Genomic DNA, 7,622 nt, shown 5'->3' with positions numbered 1-7,622 from the left:
CTTGCCCTTAAGGAGAAGGTGTTGTCGAAGCTGGCCCGGTAAATCATCGCCCTGGACAACTTCAAGCTTTTCTATAAGAAGGAGATGACCTATTGGGCTAAAGAGCTCAATTCTAAAGACTTGCTTCGTATAGACTATCAAAAAAATTTGGAATCTCATACCACTGAGTTAGGTTCCTTATAGACAGAGCTAGTTCAAGCCCGATCTGACTTGTCCAACTCAGTCGTCGCCCTGGAAGCCTATAAAACTGAGGAGAGCAATCATATTCGGACGGGTTGAGAAGAGTACATGCGCTCATCAGAGTTTGGTTCCCAGGAAAGAGACTACTTTATCCAGTTACTTGTATATAGAGTGGTAGGAGCAGTCCAACAACTTAGAGAAGGGGGTATCTGTCGTCCGACGCTCCAGAGGACTTCCTAGACTACCATCGGATCCTTAGAGCAATATCCGATGATGTTTTTTTAGAGTTCAAATAATTCACTATCTTGTAATCTGCTATTTATTTACATTTACTGTTTATAAAAACTTGTTTTTGACTTCTACTTCCCTGCTCTCCGTTCATGCCTCACGATTTTTTCATAGGCTAGACCCCATCACGAGAATGCTTTCTAGCTCGGGTCGTTGAGTGAGAGTGAGTGGGTAGAACTTGTTATGCTAAGAGCTGCACGGGCTAATTGTTAATGAGATTGTTAGATCCTTGCCTGCCTAGGCCCGGGCAGTCAGTTGAGGTCTAAAGGAGTTCTACTTATGACTTGCACAAGGAGAGGGGTATTAGGACCCAACCAGGTCATGTAAGTTGATTTTGTGACTCTTCGGAAGGCTCAAGCATAATCCTGGCCGGATTCTCCTGACCGGGCATCTTGTGCGTATCCTAGTAGTGCTTACTCCCCAACCTTGGATCTTTTTCTCAAACAAAAATCAATATAAAGAGTGACACATTCAGGTACGGTAAGGCTGAATGTAATTGGCACTCCACAGGCGGTCCACCTTTCTACCATGAGATCCTACAGGTAATAGGCGCCTGACGCGAGCTTTTTAATGATCTTATATGGATCATCCTACTGAGGTGCCAACTTAGTCACTTCTCCCACCGGCTTTATGCTTTTTCATACCAAATCCCTTTCTCAAAAGAAGCGAGGGATCACTTTCCTATCATAGCTTTGCCGCATCCATTGTCGATACGTGGTTAATCGAGTGACCATTCTTTCTTTGGTCTCATTGATAAGATCCAGCTCTAGAAGTCATCGCTCGATATTATCAGGGTCGTACAGTAATCACCGGACGGAAGTGACCCCAACCTTGACTGGCACGACCGCTTCACTACCATAGACGAGGTGAAACGGAGTGAGCCCCGTGCTTTCTTGTGGAGTCATTTGGTATGCCCAAAGGATGCTGGGGAGCTCTTCAACCCAATCGCCACCCATATGGTCTAGCTTGACCTTGAGCCCCTTGACTGTCTCTCTATTAGTGACCTCGATCTGTCTATTACTTTGAGGATACGTCACAAAAGTAAAGGTTTGGGATATACCAAACCCTTGACACCATTTCTAAATCTTGCGCCCTTGAAATTGTCGCCTATTGTCTGAGACTAGTTCGTGTAGGATTCTAAATCGACATAAGATATTTGTCCATAGGAACTGGATGATAGATCTCTCAGTAATCCTGGCCAAGGCCTTTGCCTCCACCCACTTGGAAAAGTAATTTACAGCTATGAGCAAGAACCACTTTTGAGCTGGGGCCACGGGGAACGATCCCACGATATCCATGCCCCATTGATCAAAGGGACAAGAGACTACAAAGGTCCTCAAAATCTCGGTCAGTCAATGGGACAGGTTTTGATGCTTCTGGCCAGAGAGGCAAGTAGCCACCAATTGCTAGGCATCTCTTTGCAAGGTGGGCCAAAAATATCTGACCAACAATACTTTACGAGCTAACATCCTTCCTCCCACATGATTGCCAGAACATCCTTGGTGAATTTTTTGTAGGGTATAGTCTGCCTCGTCCAGGCCTGGAACTTGAGTAACGGACAAGAGAATGCCCACTTATACAACTGGTCCCCGATCAGTGTATAGGCATAAGCTCTCTTCTTAGTCAATCTTGCTGCTTCAGCATCGGCTGGTAAGACATCCCGCTGAAGATACAGGATCATTTAGGCTCTCCAATCGATTGGCTCTTCCAAGTTATTCTACAAGTCAATATGAGGTATTAGGAAACTTTGGGCTATTGACATATCCAGGACCCACGTAGTCAAAGAGCTAGCCATCCTGGCTAATTCATTTGCCCTTTGATTTTCTGCCCGGGGTATTTTAGTTACTGTTGTAGGACCGTTGGGCCGGCTAGAAGGGGGGGTCGAATAGCCCTGAAAAGAATAAATAAACACTTCCCGACTTTTCGTACTAACACTTGTAAAATAATCAAAGCAGTAAATTAAAAGCAGAAAAGAAAGAGGCACAGTTGTTTACTTGATTACAACCAGGGAGGTTGTTAATCCAAGGAAAGGATGAAGCGCACTATCAATCTCCTTCAGGCGGAGAAGCCTCTTACAGCGTTGAAGCACAAAAAGAAAGAAGCTAATCTAAACAGTGGAAAGCGCACAAGCATTGTTACAATTTCTGAACTGATGAAAAGCTTCTGGACCAAGGCTATATTTTATAGCCTTGGTCGGGGCGCCTGGAAGGGGGTCCGGGCGCCCTGAGGGGATAAAACTTTATCCCCAACGTTCAGATCGCGTTTGACGCGATCTGGTCAACAAATCAGGTCCAGGTGCCCGGAAGGGTTCCGGGCGCCCCGGGCTGCTCCGGGCGCCTCTGCTCCGGTTTGGTTCGGCTCGGTCTGGGTCTTCTATTCCGGATCCGTTCGCTTGGGTGATCTCTGCCATCCGGAAAAGGGCTCACCCGAACCCAACTTCCGGTCTTCTCGAGCGGGCTTCCCTCCGGCTTCTCGTCCATCGGAATCGCTGCGTATTTCCTTCTCGTCCGCCGGCGTACTCATCCGCAGTCTTCATCCCTCGGACGCACCGCGTGTCATCCTTCTCGCTAGCTGCGTCTCTTGCTCCCCGAGCAATCTTCCGCTCCGGCTTTCGTCCCTCGGAATCACCGCACGCTTCCTTCTCGTCCGCTGGTGTACTCTTCCGCAGCACTTTGTCCCTCGGACTGTCATCCTTCTCGCTAGCTGCGTCTTCCGCTCGACTACCTGTGCTCCTAAGCTCCTGCACACTTAAACACAAGGTTAGTAACAAACATGACCTAACTTAACTTGTTGACCACACCAAAACAACCTCGGGGTTCCAACAACTGTAACTTTCTTAAAATCTTCCTTTATCTTCTCATATGCTTCTCTATAAAACTGTAGCTTCTCATTATTAATCTCAAAGTTGCTAGCTACTTGCTGAGCCACCAACTGAGAATCTGATTAGATAATTACTCGGGCAACCCCTATGTGCCGAGTTACTTGTACTATGGCCCGTAATGCTTCATATTCTGTTTCATTGATGGTAGCTCAGAAATTTAGTCAAACGGTTAATTGCATGATATCTTCTTAAGGGGGCATAAGGAGTATCCCTACTCCTCTCCCTTGTTGAGTGGATGACCCATCTACATATACCTTCCATGCTCTCTCAGAATCATGTTGATGAATTTTCGTCAAAAAGTCGGCTAGGGCTTGTGCTTTGATTGCTGTCCGGGGTTGGTATCGTATATCATACTCCCCCATCTCGATTGTCCATTTGATAAGGCAGCCGATTGTTTCCGTGTTGGTAAGGACTCTCCCCATGGTGCTATTGGTCAGCACGATAATTGGATGTGCAAGAAAATAAGGCCTTAGACGGTAAGCCATGAGGACTAACCCGTAGGCCAACTTCTCGAGGGTTATATACCGAGATTGACTGTTGTGCATTGTCCTACTCTTTCACCAAAACTGCCCCAACTGCCTTAGGGGTAGCTAACAAATAAACCCAGAGCAGCTCCCCTGTGATAGGCTTGAATAATGAGGGTTGGGTCTCTAAGTGCTGCTTCAGTTTCTCAAAAGTTTTCTTACATTTTTCATCCCACTGGAACTTTGCAGCTTTTTGAAGTATTTTAAAGAATGGGAGAGCTCGATTTGTAGACCAGGATCTAAATCGAGAGAGTGCCATGATTCGACCTACCAGCTTCTGGGATTTCCTTAAATTCTGGGGAGCCTGCATGTCTCAGCGTGCTTGGACATTCTCCAGGGTTGCCTCGATTCCCCACTCAGTGAGGAGATATCCCAAGAATTTCCCTCCTCAAGCTCCAAACAGACACTTCAGTGGGTTTAGCTTTAACCCATACTGTTGCAGCGTGTTGCAGGTCTCCTCCACATCAGAGATCAGGTTTACTGCCAAGGTGGACTTGATAAGGATGTTATCCACATAAATCTCTACGTTCCGCCCTATTTGTTCTCGGAAGATCTTGTCTATCATCCTTTGGTAAGTGGCCCCTGCATTTCATAATCCAAATGACATAACCATATAATAGAAAGTATCATCTACCGTGATGAAGCTAACCTTCTCCTGATCTTCATGGGTGAGAGGGATTTGGTGGTATCCTTGGTAATCATCGAGCATGCAAATCCTTTCACAACCTGAGGTTGAATCCACCATCTGGGCGATCCTTGGTAGAGGGTAACAATCCTTGGGGTTGACCCTGTTGAGGTCCCTAAAGTTGATGCAGACCCTCCACTTGTTGTCAGGCTTGAACACCAGAACCACGTTAGAGAGTCAGGGCAGGAATTGTATCTCTCTGACGTGCCCTGCCTTTAAGAGCTGGTCTACTTCAGCTCGGATGATTTTATTCTACTCGGCCGAGAAATTTCTTTTCTTCTACTTAACCGGTCTAGAATCTGGCAAGAGATGAAGCTTATGCTCGACTACCTTGAGCCTAACTCCCGGCAGTTCCTTGGGGGACTAGGAAAAGAAGTCTCTATTGCGCACTAGGCATTCTACCAGATTTGACTTGAGTTCTGGTGGCAGGTCACTCGAAATGCGAGTGATCTTTCAGGCCGGTCGGGATGAAGTTGAATCTCCTCTCAGGGAATGAGTTCTTCTACCACAGGTAAAGACTCCTCTTGAATAGCGTGAACTCCCCCATCTTAGGTTTTTCGTGCCTTGCGTGCCTCAACTTTGACCATATCCACATAACACCGGCATGAGACTAACTGTTCTCCTTTAACTTCCCCGACCTGGTTTCATTTTCTGATGGAAAGTGGAGATTGCCGCTCGAAATTCATGCAAGGCGGGTCTCTCTAGAATAACATTATAAGAGGATGGGGAATCTACCACGATGAAAGTGCTCATTCGAGTCCTTATCAATGGTTCGCTGCCCAAATATATGGCTAGCTTAATCTGACCCATTGATCGTACTTCGTTACCTATGAACTCATACAAAGAGGTGGCCATGGGTTGAAGTTCACTAGCGTTAATCTGCATGTTATCAAACACACTTTTGAACAACACGTTGACAGAGCTTCTAGTGTCGACGAAAATCCTGGCCACATGACTATTAGTAATGACGACCTTGATGATGAGTGCGTCATCTGAGGGAGCTCCACTCCCTCAAGGTCTTGTAGCCCGAAGCTGATCAGGGACCCTGTAGCTTGCTCCTGGCTACAACCTACTGCGTGTATCTCTAAGCGGTGCTCATGGAACTTCCTAGCTCTGGTGGAATCACCATCTGTGGGTTCTCCAGAGATCATGTCGATCTCCCAAATAGCGGCATTAGCCCTATTCTCTTCTTCAGGGGACTCTATCGGCTCTTTGCCCCGTCCTGACTGCTAACTTCCCTGCCCTCTCTTTGCGAGTAGGGATTTAACTGCTTAACCGGCATTGGTAGGCGGTTGTCCATCTGCTTTTAAAGTTGAGGCACGATCTCTGGCGGAGGCCGAGTTTGGCGGCCCGCCGAGAATCTCAGGCGAATTGGACGCAGTCTCCTGTGTAGTGAGTGTGTGACCTATGGTAAGTACAGTAACGGGGTTCTCACTGGACGGGCTTGTTGGTTGGAGCTTGGACGACCTTGACCCGCTACGCTATCTTGGATTCCGAGCAGGGCTGAAAACCCAGTCGGGCCTCTTTAGGGAGAGCAGAAGGTCGAGCGGGAGGCAGGGCAGCCTTCTTTATGCCTTATTGGTAGAAGCAGGCACCTTGACTTCCTTTCTTCAGGCTGTCAGGGCTTCTTCTACATTGATGTAGCTTACTGCCTTTGTAAGCATCTCATCAAAATTTCTCATGGACTCTCGAATGAGGGCTCAAAAGAAATCCCTCTCCACCAGGGCTTGGGAGAAGGCGCTCATCAAGATATCCGAGGTAGCGGACGGGACGTCCAAAGCTTTATGTAGGTCCTTAGGGGCTCCATGGGCCCCTGTTTGAGAGCAAATAAACAGTGGTCAGTCTTTTGATATCTCATGTTGCTGGCAAAGTAGTGCAGGAAGACGTTGTTGGAGTATTGAAAACAAGTGATGGATCCGACAGACAGTCTATCGAACCATCTTTGTGCTGAGCCAGATAGAATGCTTAAGAACACTCGGCACTTAATGGCGTCTCTATATTGGTGCAACAACGCAGCGTTCTGAAACTTACGGAGGTGATCCTCCCGGTCTTTATTACCTTCGTATTCCCCAATAGTTGGGGGCTTATACCCCTTCGGTAGTTTTTCCTTGAGCACCCTTGGAGAGAAGGGTACTTGTAGTTCCTCGGGCACCTCCTTGGGCTCCTTCCTGATAACTATGGTCTTTCCCTTTTTTGAATCTCTCGACGTGGAACTTTTGGCCGTAGAGGCCTGGTACTGCTCCCTTTTGTTGTTACAATCCTAGCCAAGGTCGTGATAGAAGGCTCGAGGGAAGTCCTCTGGCTGTTTCCTCTTAGACCCCCTGTCTGAAGCATGAGTCCGGTCCTTCGAGGCCACAGGTATCTTCTGTGGCTATGAATTTGCGGTCTGCCTCTCAGAGGCTGCTTGTCTCTTGGCTTCTTTGAACAACTCGTATTATCCTACTGTCATGTTTACATTGATTTTACCGGTGTCCTCCATCTTCACATTCCAAAATAGGTGGAGAAGTTTCCTACAGATGACACCAAATTGATCATATTCGGAAGTTGAGTCAGACGAAGGCCAACGAAGGTGGCATCGCTGTTGACGGAGTGGCGACTTTGACACACCCTATATGCGTGTGTCGGCAACTTCCACCCCCACGTGGAACCAAAAGCCGATGATAACGGAACCGACGGTACTTGGGTTATGCACACACCCAGACAAGCACATGGAGTGTTAGATACCAAAAACCAGGGAAGGGGTCCCTGGCGTAAGCCCTCTGATGCTCAAGTCAGGTCCCTTTTCCAACGAGGTAGTGTATGAAGGAAGAAAAAGGTGTAAGGGATCGATGGCTAGCTTGAAGGGGGGTTGGATAGACGGCACCCCCAAATCGATTGCTTCCTACACTCGTTAGTATGTGCAGCGGAAATACAAACAAAAACAAACAAGCTAAACACTAAAGGAAAGAAAAACAAGCAAACCGCTAACACGTTTCCTTTAACGTGGTTCGGAGATTAGGGCTCCTACTCCACGGCGTGTCCTTGAGGTGGACGATCCCGATCCGTCGGTGGATTAGTCTCCGGC

The sequence above is a fragment of the Zingiber officinale genome, chromosome 8B, assembly GCF_018446385.1.
Source record: "Zingiber officinale cultivar Zhangliang chromosome 8B, Zo_v1.1, whole genome shotgun sequence".
Taxonomy (NCBI): Eukaryota; Viridiplantae; Streptophyta; class Magnoliopsida; order Zingiberales; family Zingiberaceae; genus Zingiber; species Zingiber officinale.
This window is presented reverse-complemented; position numbering follows the sequence as displayed.